Source organism: Neovison vison, chromosome 11 (assembly GCF_020171115.1).
Source record: "Neovison vison isolate M4711 chromosome 11, ASM_NN_V1, whole genome shotgun sequence".
In the NCBI taxonomy this organism is placed as follows: domain Eukaryota; kingdom Metazoa; phylum Chordata; class Mammalia; order Carnivora; family Mustelidae; genus Neogale; species Neogale vison.
The window spans coordinates 19518535-19532878 of NC_058101.1; positions in this window are offsets into that span (position 1 = coordinate 19518535).

A 14344-nucleotide genomic window follows, 5' to 3' on the forward strand; every position below is an offset into this window, starting at 1 on the left:
TGTCTATGCTTATAATTATGTCTACATTTATCTTTCCATAAAAGAATAAATATATAACCTAATAGAAAAAGAAGAAAAAAATCAAGAGAACAAAATATACTGAAGAAGGTATAAAAGAAACAAATAGTTCAAGAACAATCTATAGGTTAGATCATAGGCATAGAGATTGACAATCTATATGACTTTGGGTTATTATCAGGGCAAATTAATCGAATGAAGTCCATTAGATGATTATGTATTAAAGTCATGGAGATATTTTTTCATTTATACAAAGAAATGTGTTTTCCCACAATTTTCTTGAAACCATTATTTTTTAATTTAATTTTATTTTTTTCAGTGTTCCAAAATTCATTGTTTATGCACCACACCCAGTGCTTCATTCAAAATGCTTTCTAGTTCCACTGAAATAAATTTTCCTGTTTTTAATTGAGACAATGGTATAACCACAGGGGCTTTGTAACAACTACTTAACTCGACCACTGTAGAGGAAAAGCAGCCATAGACGACATACAGAAGAACAAACATGCTGTATTCTTTTTTACAGAAAAAAAAAAAAAAAAAGCAGCAAGCTGGATTTGGACCATGGACCCTAGTTTACAAATCTCTGCTCTAGAGAACATCAAAATTAATCCTTTTGTTCTCTATCATAGAGATAGACAGTAACCTATGTGATACAGTACTTGCCATTACACTCAAAGTCTAGGCTGCATGTATGTGGGATATGCCATCAGCCACCTTACTAGACAGGCTTCAGACTTTCTCAACCCTGATCTTTTTTTATGCACTTATGGCCCAATGTATAATTCTGAGCGTGTTCATTTCCTATAAAAACATCTTCATAGGATTTCCCACTAATAACAGAAAGAAGTTCAAAACCCTGCTTCCCGGCCTCCAGACTTCTTTAAAATTTCTTCCCCTTATGCCCCTTAATATATCTTGTTAGACTGAAATAGGCCCTTTATGCAGCTTCCTTCTCTTTGGTCATTCTTTTCCTTCCAATTTGAATTGGTCCATATTCACAGCTGGCTGGAATGTCACTTTTCCTCTTTTTGAAGGCAATTGTTTTTCATCGCCTAAGTAGATGTCTCTCCTGTTAGAACGCCCGCATTTATTTTATTCATACGTTCTTATGGCATTTCATTATTACCTTCTGTTTGTATCCTTTGTGTGACACATTATCTCTTTTATTATAGTAAGGTTTTAGGGCTGCTGTTGGACTCATCCTCATTTGTTCCCAAAGGATCTCACTAGGTACCAAATAAATACTTTTGCTTTAAATTAATATACATGGGACAACTGTGACAAAGTTTTACTTAGAGAAAAGGATTTTATATTATTTTATTTTTAGACTTACCCTAAATCATCTTGTTTAGCTTAAATCATTCTTCTTGAGATATTTTCTTGCTGTAGCTATTTTATGTATATGTAATACATACAAATATACATACACATATATGTATTCTTTTTTTTGATGATTTTTTAATTAAATTTATTTTTTTTCAGCATAACAGTATTCATTATTTTTTCACCACACCCAGTGCTCCATGCAATCCGTGCCCTCTATAATTCCCACCACCTGGTACCCCAACCTCCCCCCACCCCCGCCACTTCAAACCCCTCAGATTGTTTTTCAGAGTCCATAGTCTCTCATGGTTCACCTCCCCTTCCAATTTCCCCGTACTCCCTTCTCCTCTCTAACTCCCCATGTCCTCCATCCTATTTGTTATGCTCCACAAATAAGTGAAACCATATGATAATTGACTCTCTTTTATGTTCTTTAAAAATATTTGATTAAGTATGAGGTTTCTTTTTTTTTAAGATTTTATTTATTTGAGATAGAGGCAGTGAGAGAGAGCATGAATGAGGAGAAGGTCAGAGGGAGAAGCAGACTCCCCATGGAGCTGGGAGCCCGATGCAGGACTCGATCCCAGGACCCCAGGATCATGACCTGAGCCGAAGGCAGTCATCCAACCAACTGAGCCACCCAGTCGTCCCTTAAGTATGAGGATTCCTAAAGAAGTAATTATCTGTTTAGAATAAAGTGAGAACATACCCAAGAACAGGACTGCTAAATGCAATAAACTTGACTTTCACCTTACTCCTTTATTTACTTGCTGGCTGACCATGAAAAAGTCCTTAAGTTAATTTCAGACTTTTAATCTGTAAAAAAGAAATAGCCAAAATAGCTACTTCAGAGCGTTTCTATTAGGACTAAGAGCTTAGCACAGATGAGCCATATTGTTGTCACCTCAATTAATTTTGGGTATTAGTATCATTAATCTACACTAAGTGGCAGCCATATATGTAAAGAAGGTTATATATTGTGCTGGGTTTTTACACTTACCATTCATACACTGTAATAATTTTCACTTTTCGAACAACTCAAGCTAGATTTTCATTTCTATTGATTTCTGTACTGTGTAGCAACAGCTGTTAACATACTGCAGTTGTGCGACAAGCAAATACCACAAATGGTTCCTATGTGGCATCGAGGACAGCAACTTTTAATTGTGCTAATGTGTACACAGGCGAGAGTTAACTGAGCAAGTTAAGAATGACACAAGTTGTAATAAGTCAGCATTACTATTTATATTGAGTAAAGCCATTTACACCAGAACGCGAGAAATATTTAAGAATTGAAAAATGATCAAAATCTATTTTGAACATAGAAACACCATAAATTTTCAGTGTGTGAGTATATGTGTGTGTGTGTGTGTGTGTGTGTGTGTGTGTATTTTTCTTTGAAAGTAACATAGTATGAAACGCTTCTCTGGCTTCATCTTTTCATAAGCTGGAGAAAAAAATGAACTCATATTTAACAGATTAGAGCTCTCTTACTCAACTTCATAAATATAAATCATCAATAAATAAAACATCATAGGCCACAGCAATAAAAACACAGTACATGTTTAAGATCTGGAAAATTATTCCATTTTCCTGCTATACTTAGGCATTTAATAATTTGTTTTTTTGTTTTGTTTTGTTTTTTTAAGTGAATAACACATACTTTCCATTCCAAATGTGAGTCTTTTCAGGATTAGGAGTTTGATAGTTCAGTTTCTTTCTGGTTTATGAAGCCACTGCCTCTGTGGGAACTTAGTTTGTATTTAGTGCTAATACATCCCACCAAACAATATTCTCAAAACCTGTGACATACTTATTCATGTAATATTTGAATATTTTTGTACTAGCTTAATGTGCCTCAGTTTAATTGTAAATCAGATTTTCTACCACATCAAAGTAAGAGAAGCTCCTCTAAACACAGGATAAATAGTATTTTGTAAATTATTCTTACCAAGTAGCAAAATTTAAATATTTTTATATGATTTCACTTGTATGTAGAATGGAAGGAACAAAGCAGATGAATACAGAGAAAGGAAAAAAAAAAGAGAGAGAGAGGGAAGCAAACCTTAAGAGACTCAATGATAGAGAACAAACAGGGCTGATGGGAGGAGCTGGGTGGGGGATGGGCCAGATGAGTGATGGGTGTTAAGGAGGGCACTTCTGATGAGCACTGGGTGTTCTATGTAAGTGATGAATTGCTAAATTCTACACCTGAAACCCATTTTACCATATATGTTAACTAACTAGAATTTAAAGAAAAGTTCAAAATAAATAAATAAACTAAACTTATTGCAACAGATGCTTCTGTTATAAAACCTTAGGGTCTTCAGGGGAGGAATATCTTCTTGAACACAAGGGCAAGACAATAAATGACACAGTGAAATTGTAGGTCAAGCACCCTGAAGCTAGGTAGTATTCTAAAATTGAAGGAGTAGTGGCCCTTGTAGTCCAATGTCCAAAGGAGCCACATTAAATGATTGCAGGAGTGTTATGGACTGGGGTCAAATATAAATGCAGTAGCCTTCTTAAAGCCTATAGTCTTAGGAGTCAAGAGATCTCGTGTCAAAAATAAATGCCTTCTGTTACAGATACATTTTCTTTCAAGCCAGTAGAATGAAAACCCACCTGATTGTCTCTGTCATATGGCTAGCCACTTAAATGGTTCTCAATTTTTTTTTTTTTTTTAATCAACCTGAAGGTTTCAGTGTCCTGGAGATTAAATACCTGGTCTTGCAGAGAGTGTTGTCACTTCCAACTGAATTTTGTATTACAGTGATCCTGATGAAACTCAAGAAATTGAAGTTCAAGACAATTGTGGAATAACTTGTGTATGTGCATATAAACTTGTAAAGATGCAGGAAAAAAAAAACAATGTTACTTGGTAAAAATATTTACAATTAAATAATGTGAAAGAATCTATGGAAGCCTATCAAGATGTTTCCATTTGATATTGAAAATATATAGATGGGCAACTGGCTGGCTTAGTCTGTAAAGCAGGTGACTCCTGATCTCAGGGTCATGAGTTCAATGTGAGCTTTGGGGTGTAGAGCTTACTTAAAAAAATTAAAGAAAATATATAGAATAAGCCTACTTAAGGCATCATGTAATAAAATGAAAATAATCATTCACCTCTGGATAAGAATCTCAGTGAATTAGAAACAGTTGAGAACATAAGCATTTGTATTACAGTTTTATTTGTTAAAACTAATATTTTAGTATTTACTCACATTGGTGGAGAAAAAGGGAGCAGAGAGACTATGCGGGAGAGAGTGGAGATAATTGTGCATAGTAGAAGAAAAAATATCTTTATAATCTAGATCTAGAGAATTATGATTGTCTTACAATAGTCACACTGATAGTAAGAAGGGATGTGATGAGAAATCAGTTCTTATAGGTTACAGAAGCCACACCTTCTATGGGTTTCAGTTTCTTCATTAAGGACCTAAGAGTTTTGTACTAGAGACCTCTAAGTTGGAAGAATTCCACAGTTTGACACACTTTGTTTAAATTTCACTATACTTCCACTTACAGCATTGTTTGCTTAGCCAAATCTGTTAAATAATTTGCGCTTTGCTTTGTTCAACTATAAAACTAGAATAATTTTATTTACCTCAAAGAATTATGATGAAAATTAAATGAAGAAATAAATATTGGCTGTTCTGGTGTACTTTTTAAAAAGGATTTTGTTTATTCATTTGAGAGGGAGAGAGAGAAAGAGCACAAATAGAGGGGAGGGGCAGAGGGAGAAGCTGACTCCCCTGCTGAGCAGGGAGCCCCACGTGGGGTTTAATCCCAGGATCCAGAGATCATGACCTGAGCCAAAGGCAGATGCTTACCCTACTGAGCCACCCAAGCTCTCCTGTTCTGGTATAATTAACATAGTATGTGGATTAGAATAGATGTTGTTTAATGCTGATGCCTCTTTGTTTTTCTGTTAACTTGGATAATAATTCATTAATGTAAGAGACCTGTGAATTATCCTTTTGGAATGCTTCTTCCTACAGATTTGGTGAATATTTCTAGTCATCAACTGAATGAAATCTCAGTCTCTTTCACATGAATAGTGGCAGGAAGTCAGTGTTCTTATCCTGGAATGTTGCCACTTAAGCGTGTGTTTTTATTTATAATCTCCTCTTGTTGGGTTAATCTTATGCTGATAATGTATAGAAGTCTTTTGGATTTGTAATTTTTGTCTTCTTTTTAATGTTATTATTTTTAAAAGTTACACGTGGGTCATGTATGTCATTGTGCAAAATATATTTAAAAATATGTCCTTCATCTTTGCAGTGGATGGAGCTTGGGCCATTGTGCTCTGGACTTTCTTGGCACTTGGCCTCAGTATATTGTCCATATTCCTTTTATAGAGAGATTCAAACTTCACCATCATGCAGCTCATGGATTTCATCTCGTATATAAGATTACCACGAAACTTTGTTACTGTCCTATTAAATTAAAAAATACTCTATGTCTGTCATCTATGTATGATCTTTCATTCTAAAGTGTGAATCAGTAAGGGAATTACTGATTTCATGCCTAGTTATGATTACTCCCTTTCCCAAATACTTTACAGGCTCTTCTTCAAATAATCTGTTCGAAGATTTTGTCTGGTTTCAGGTTCACTGGCATATTTTTCATCATTTTTGCCCTTTCAAAAATTGAAATATCATTTCCCCATATCTTTTCTTTCACAACTTTCCAGCTGGTTCATGATTACTCAAAAATTACTACCAATAAGCTTACAGTCTTACTACAGCTTTTCTCGGGGGCCTGATACAATTGTTTCTATAGCTGAAGATTGAATTCACTGAAGAATATAATGAGTATTTTTTACTATCTCCTCAATCACCTTTAGCTTCTGTTCAGATTATACATTAATCATAACTTTTCAAGGCTGAGATTCTGCTTTTTGACAGAAACCAGAGAAGTAAAATTCAGGTTTCATAACTCCCTCTCTGTGCTAACCCGGGCTGTGAGTATATCCTTTCTTTGTTTTTCTTACTCTAATATTAGCAACATCTTTCCCCCCCTTTTTTTTCATATTTTGTCATTTTTTATAAGACTCAAGGCATTCTGGGTAGACATACTTAACCCTAAGTACATCATATTTTCCTTCTCAAAGGAGTCAAACTTTAAGCATAACTAAGGGTGTTTGGCATCTAACTTTAACTATAATCTACATTCAAATCCTTGTTCCTGAAAGTTATGGCAATGTTGGTTACACTCAGTGTGAAAGAAAATATTACTTAGACTTTTGTAAATATGTTTTGAATGGGTCATTTTAAAAGGACTTGTGCATTTAAGCTTCGGCATTTAGAGTCTCCTCAGCCAAGTTTTTATGACGGAATGTCTAAAAATATTCTAAGAATTCTGAAAGTAAAAATAAATAACCCCTGTCTTAAATAGTGTTTCCTGGGAAACAGACACTGACATGGAGATTGGCACGCATGTAGTTTATTAGGGAGTATTTTCAGGATCAATGCCTGTTACGCAGTGAGGAAAGAAAGACCAGGATTCGTGGAGGTTATAAAACGATGCAGGAAGCTCTGAATTTGAGATGTCCTTATATTAAGCAAAGTGGTCAGGATTTCAAATCCCGGCATTGACCGAAACAAATGAGGACCACCCTTGAAGAGAGAACGTCAAGCGAGACACTTGGTGTTTGGTCCAGGGCAGTTTTCGGAGAATGAATGCCTAACGCTTGAGGGGAATCTGGGAAAAAATACTGTAGTATCTACCGCAATTCACTTCTTGTGTCATGAAGATTCATTTGCCTCCTATAATAAATAGATCCCACCTTTGAACAGATTCTCAGGAATTCTGATGTGTGTCTAATTCCTGGGGAAACTTACAGGAAAGAGGCTAATGAACAAAGGATAAGCAGTTGTCTTACAGATGTTGGTCTTAGGACTACCCCTGATATTTATCATTTCTCTCCTCTACTACTCATATTAGCGTCTCCTCATCTTTGTTTAGAAACTCAGCGTCTAGGTTCCTTCTGTGGTAAGCCCTCATCCCTGCACCCGTACTCAGCATGCCTATCTCATGTTGTATCTTCTATATTTGTCAATTTTCAGTAAAATCTGGACAGAGAAATACCCATAGATGTACCTATGGATAGCACACATAGTTTTTCTTGGCCCCATGGCATAATAGCTGCCTACCTTCTCCTGACAATTCAGGTCACAGAGAATCAATTTTAACTGAGAACCTATGTCTAACAGTCCTTGAAATGTCAGAGTATTCTCTTCTCCCCCCTCCCCCCTTGTATAGTTATGTGAATAAATACCCACAGGTCCCACTGGTGAAGGAATGTAGAATTATTACTTCATATGTTTGCTCTAATGTTGCAGGGTCCTTGTTCTTAGGGAATCTTATCTCTCAGTGAATGACTTCCAAGCTTGAAAATTGACTCAGGGTCTTTGAAGATCAGCTGCTTTCAGCAACTGGTTATTCAACCTTGATTTCTTTTTATGGTATAAATTAACACCTTGTTGCTCATCTATATTATTCCTATATTGCTGTGTTTCATTTGATTTTTTTAAAGTTGAAGATCTAATTGACTTTATTAAGTGATTCATGAATCGAATCCCATCTAACAAGTAGAGAGGTGTTCCTGCTGTGTTCTACTAATCATGCCCATAACTGTGTCTCAGACTACCTTGGCTTCCATCTGACCTGGCTACCAATGCAATAATTATTTCCAGTTATTATGCCTCCAGTTGGCCTTTATTATTAGGAGTCTCTGTTCTCTAACAGCATCTCCTACCCTTATTTCTAGCCTGTAGAAGGCAGCCCTCACTGAGTTTCACTAAAGTGTTCTCTCCAGAGCATTCCCTATTCCTGTTCTAAATGGGGTATACTTTGGACTCTCTTATGGATACAAATCAGCTATACTGTATATCTATTCTAGCATGCCAGCTTCTCCGAGCCAATCATCTCTTCTTCCACTCTCTACTGGGGCAGTTCTGGCCTTTCTACTTCACATACTGTGGGTCATCAGACACTACGTGCTTCTAAGAGCCATCTTAGCTGTGTATTAACACTGTGTCCTGGGGCCTTATCGGGGTGTTAAATCCTCATTTTTAGAGAATGCTCTGTATCAATAAATTATTATTTATCCAACTTTATATCCTGCTCTTCTTAATCCTGCTCCCTTAGGATCCATTCCCAGTCACATTCTTGCTACTCTTGGTACACATACTGCAGCCCCGTTAGGTTACAGTGCCTTTCCTTCCTTAGCAGACCTGATATTTTTCTTACCAAATTGTATTTGCACTTAATTCTAGTTACTGGTCTAGTGACCAAGATGAAAGATGACGATAGAATCTGAGGGGATGGTGGCATATTGTGTGTTCAGGGGCCTCTGTATCATCTTCATAAAAGGACAGAATAACCAAGTTGGTCCAGTTTAACCAAGAGAAGTGAGTCACTTCTATAAGCCCCAACAGTTCAGAAAGACTTGGGATTTCAAAAACAATGGAATACAATAATACCAATGCTTCTATCCCAAGTCTGATTGCTTCTGATCAGGACTCTGACTTTAAGTTATTAGCTCCACTTCCCTTATAATAAAATCCTGGGCAAGATCTTTAATTTCTCTACTCTGTGCCTACAGGAGATAATAGTTTCCTTAGTAAGCTCCAAGGGGACCCTGTCACCTCATTGTTTTATTTTCCTTTACCAAAGGATTTATAGTCCTGTAAAATAACCATCCAATTTCATAGTCCTTATGAGTACTTTTTTCACCCAAGCCTCACTAATATCTGAGATATTCTGCCTGACAAGACATTCCTTTACATTGGTATACCATTCTAACTTACCGCCAGTAAAATCTTCAACAATTTCACCACGACTCACTACTGCATGCTGAGGACTATTGGCAGTCTTCCCACCCATGAGATGGTCTTCATTGCTACCAAATTCCACTTTAGAATCTGCTTCCTGAGATGACTCCTGGCACCAACTGATACAGATCAAAATTCTTGGGAATCAGAATCTGCAAATAGATGGATTACTCCAGCGTGCTCTTGAATACAACATCTTGAGAGAGTGAGAGAGACAAGATTGAAATGAGAAAGACTTTGAACTTTGATACAAAAACAACAGAGACTTCAGCCAACCCCATAGGGAATGTCGAAGTTGCGATGTTCTTCTGAGATGTTCTACACTTAATCTTCAGATACAGGCTGCCCTCAGGACAGGGCTTATCCTTTGAGGAAGCAGCTCCCTTGTCTAAGGAAACTCTTACCGGGGAGCTGTCAGCTTGCAGTTCTCTCAGCAGCTGTGGGAATGTCTCCACAATCTATAAGGGGTCATCTGGGCAGTGCACTACAGCATCGATTACCTAATCTTATGAAGTTTACAACCATTGCAGGATAAAACTGCTCTCAGAGGGGGTGGGAAATGTGACATAATAGGGTAATATAGTGAAATGTACTATCACTTATATTTTCAGCCAGCATGATAATAGTGCACTGAGTAAAAGATATAGAATTCTCAAGGATGAACTTACAAAGTTTTAATTTGTTGATGAAAGTTTTCTCTTTGACATTCACTTGGTTTTAAGAAATATTAAAATAATATTGATTATCATGCTTTCAGTTTCATGTAACCCACTACTCCAAATGTGACTTAAGTAATTTAGACATGCATTTACGGAACAGTAAAATATGAGACTGTCATTTTATAGGGTTAGTTCAGAAACCCAGCCATATCAATGGGGGGCTAGGTCCTTCTATATTTTCACTCCGTCCTCAGTGATACTCTGAGCATTGCAACCTGACAAAAGTTGCTTAGAAGTAGGAAGGAAGTGGGTGGGGGAGAGGCACTTGTTCTTCTTTATTGTATTTGTGTCAGAGATTAAAATTTTTCCTAAGCCTCTTATTCCCAATGTCCAGAAAATTTTCACTTGACTGTTCCTAGAATTTCAAAGAGGGATAAGAATACTACAGTAGGCTGGGGCGCCTGGGTGGCTCAGTGGGTTGAGCCGCTGCCTTCGGCTCAGGTCATGATCTCAGAGTCCTGGGATCAAGTCCCACATCGGGCTCTCTGCTCAGCAGGGAGCCTGCTTCCTCCTCTCTCTCTTTCTCTGCCAGCCTCTCTGCTTACCTGTTATCTCTCTCTGTCAAATAAATAAATATAATATTAAAAAAAAAAAAAGAATACTACAGTAGGCTTAGACCTTAACTTAGAACATTACCTGCCTTAGACAGGGCATATTGTCTCCCATTTCAACTAAACTGGCATCTATTTAAAAAAAATAAAATGGGACAAGGATATTGAATAGGCAGCCAATTTCTTTTGTCACAGCTACTGGAGAGGAATTGGGCTCGTGCGTAAATCAGGATGTGGAGGATGATAGGTTTATATTTAAGGACTGGCAGAAGAGTGGGTGTGATTGTATTATATAAAATTTTATTTAACTCTCAAAGGAGCAATTCTCCAAAATGTTGAAGAAAACACTGTTTTGGGAGAGTTAAATAAATCTAATGTTTAACTAGTCATTGTATGGAGTGTTATTTATGATTTTGGTTAAATATACCTATAGTTTGGCATAATTTCAATGTATATCAGTTGAAAATGATGACACATAAGTTTTCACTTCAATAATGTTTTTCTCCATTCAAAGAATTATTGTTATTTTAGCAAGATACTGGAGAATACAGCTCATTACCGAGAGCATAGTATTCTTGATTTTCTCTGTCCCACCACACACACACACACACACACACACACACACAAAAATGGGACCACAGTCCTTTGATAAAGACACAGCCTTCAGCTAGGTCATGTACATTTTATAAAAGAGCTAAATACAGAACACCTGGGTGGCTCAGTCAGTGAAGCAGCTGACTCTTGATTTCTGCTCAGGTCATGATCTCAGGGTCCTGGGATTCCGCCCTCCATTGGGCTCTGTGCTCAGTGTAGAGGTTGCTTGAGATTCTCTCTCTCCCTCTGCCTCTGCCCTTCCCTCCCCTCCCTCACAGGGCCCAACTCGTACTCTCTTTCAAAATAAATAAATAAAATCCTTAAAAATGAATAAATAGAAGAGCTAGTTACTTTCAAATGTGGTTGTGAATGAGTGAAAATGATATCTACCTCTTTAACTTTGTTGTGTCCCTTTTTTTCACAGCTCTCTGACACAGCTTAGCTTTCTATCAGTAAAAGTTCATAATCATGTAGCATTTTTGGTTTCTGTTTTCTAATAACTTCCTGTACTTTTAACATTGATCTTGATCATTCTGATTTCTTTGGCTCCAGTTCGTGGCTTTGAAAACTGAAGCAACACTGCTGTGTGATAGTTGGTTTCTTACCTGTGGCCCTGTCTCAGTTCATCTAGCCAACTGAGCAGCAAAGAGGTTCAAGTTCAACCTCTGTCCCTTGAAGATTTCAAAGTTTTTTTTTTTCCTTCTACATTTAACCCTTTAAACAAATAATCTAAATTTAAAAAAATTAAAACAATTTTTAGAAAGTTTTGTTTTCCTGTAAGAAAGTTTCTCTAAAAGAGAAATGTCTATGTATATTTATACTTCAACCTGTATGTTTTTCAATAAAAAGTGGGTGGTTGTTTTATACCTTTTTCAATTTTATTTCTTCCAGGGTACATGTTTTTTTCTTTTTTTAATGAGTATTTATTTGAGAGCCGTGAGGGAGGGGCAGAGAAAGAGGGATCGAGAGAATCTCTGGTCAACTTTCTGCCAAGTGGGGAGACAGAGTTGGGGTTGAACCCCCTGACATGACCTGAGTGAAAATCAAAAGTCTGCAACTTAACCTCCTGAGCTACTCAGACACCCCTCAGGGTACATTTTTAAGAAGAATACAATGTCATACTTTTTAAGAAGACTAGTTCATGATTATATATTCATCACAAGATATCAAAATTAGTGAAATTTTTTGTATTTGCAGATAACATGATTTTGTATATAGAAAATTCTAAAGATTACACCAAAATATTCCTATATGTAATCAATGGATTTGGCAAAGCTGCAGGATATAAAATTATACAATAAATTATCTGAAAAAGAAATAAAGAGAATAATTACATTTACAGTAGCATCAAAACAACAAATACTTAGGGGATAAATTTAACCAATGAGGTGAAAAATCTCTACTCTGAAAACTGTAAGATACTCATGAAATAAAGAAGACAAATAAACGGAAGCGTATCCCATATTCCTGGATTGAGATAATCAATATTGTTAAAATGTCAGTACTTCCCAAAGTTATTTATAGATTCAATATACTCCCTGTCAAGATTCTAATGGCATTTTTTTTTACAGAGTTAGAAGAAACAATCCTGAAATTTATATGAAACTACAAAAGACCCAAAACAACCAAAGCAATCCTAAGAAGTTCTTTGTTTCACACTGTCTTGTGTCAAGCTATAATATAAAACTACAGTAATCAAAACAGTATAGTACTGACCTAAAAACAGACACACAGACCAATGGAACAGAGTTGAGAGGAACATAAATCCAAGCATATATGGTCACCTATTATTTGGCAAGGGAGCCAAGCATACTCAACAGAAAAAAGACAGTCTCTTCAGTTAAATGGTGCTGGGAAAACTGGATATTACATTCAAAGAATGAAACTAGACCCCTATATTAACATTACTTACAAAAATTAACTCAAAATAGATTAAACTTAAGTACCAGGCTAGAAAACATAGAATTCCTAGAAGAAAACACAGGAAAAATTCACGACCTGAGCTGAAAACAAAAATAAGACGCTTATCAACAGAGCCACTCAGGTGTCCCCAGGCCTCAGTCATATTTAAAACAATAGTGTGACCTAATTTTAAAGTTGGCTTTAATAAATTAACTAGAGTGCCTTTAAAATACGATATTAAAGCTCTGTGGAAATTTCACCTTTTGCTCCATTAAACATACTAAAATTTATCGACCCTTATTTCTTTGTTTTCCTGGAACATGAAATAATATTATTATCTTTGCTCTAATTTTGACTTTCTAGAGAAGTTATCAGGATATAGAGAAATTATCAGGAAATGAATATTAATTATTTATAGAATGTTCTTGACTACCCATTTCCATGTATGCTTATGTTGAATTTGCAAGGTTACTTTTGTACATTCTGTAAACGGAATTTATTTTGAGATGTTTAATTAAGAAAAGTGTAAGAATTTGTCCTGTATCAAATGAGTCAAAGAAAAAGCCATATGGAGTTAATTTTATATATATATATATATATATATATACTCTTTTTTTTTCATTTTATTTTAGACAATGATTCATAGCATACAGCAATTTCCACATTCCTTGGCAACCAAAGGATTATCTGGGTCAAATGCCCCTTTAATAAGAAGTCAATGTGGAATGAGACATGCATTTTAGTAAAGATTTTCTTTCCCAAGGTACAATGAGTAATGTACCCATTAAAAGTTAATTTACTTTGTTAATTTAGTAATCAAATACGTAATTATATTTATAGGTCAATAGATCTGAAAGGAGTTCGTGTTCGTGGTGTCACAGCTTGAAAAAATATGTACAGAACAGAAAACGAAATCCAGAAATGGGGACCTGCCATGTTGCTTCTCAAACTCTACTGGCCATGTGCCCCCATTTCCTATTATAGTTCACATTTATTCAACAAACACCTTGATGGTGGCTTATGCTACAGATGGAATGCAAAATAATAAAATTATGATTGCCGGTACACATCTTGAAATAATAGATTTCCTTATTAGTACTTTGCATCCAGCTGTGATATCTGAAAGAAATTGAACATAGTTTCTAATTGAGCTGGCTGAGTTCGTGTGCATATGACCCTTTGGTGTCTCCAGCCAAGGCATTGTGTAACTTCCTAATAGCTTATTATTCATAGTGTTTCTTTATAAAATTGCATGAAGTCCTTTTAAAAGACATTCAAGAACAAAGTCTTATTTTGTTTAAAATTTGTTTTTCTTCATTTAGAATATAGCTTATAATAGACTACTTGGGCTTATATTTTCTTGGTATTTTGAAGACAACTTAGTTGATTT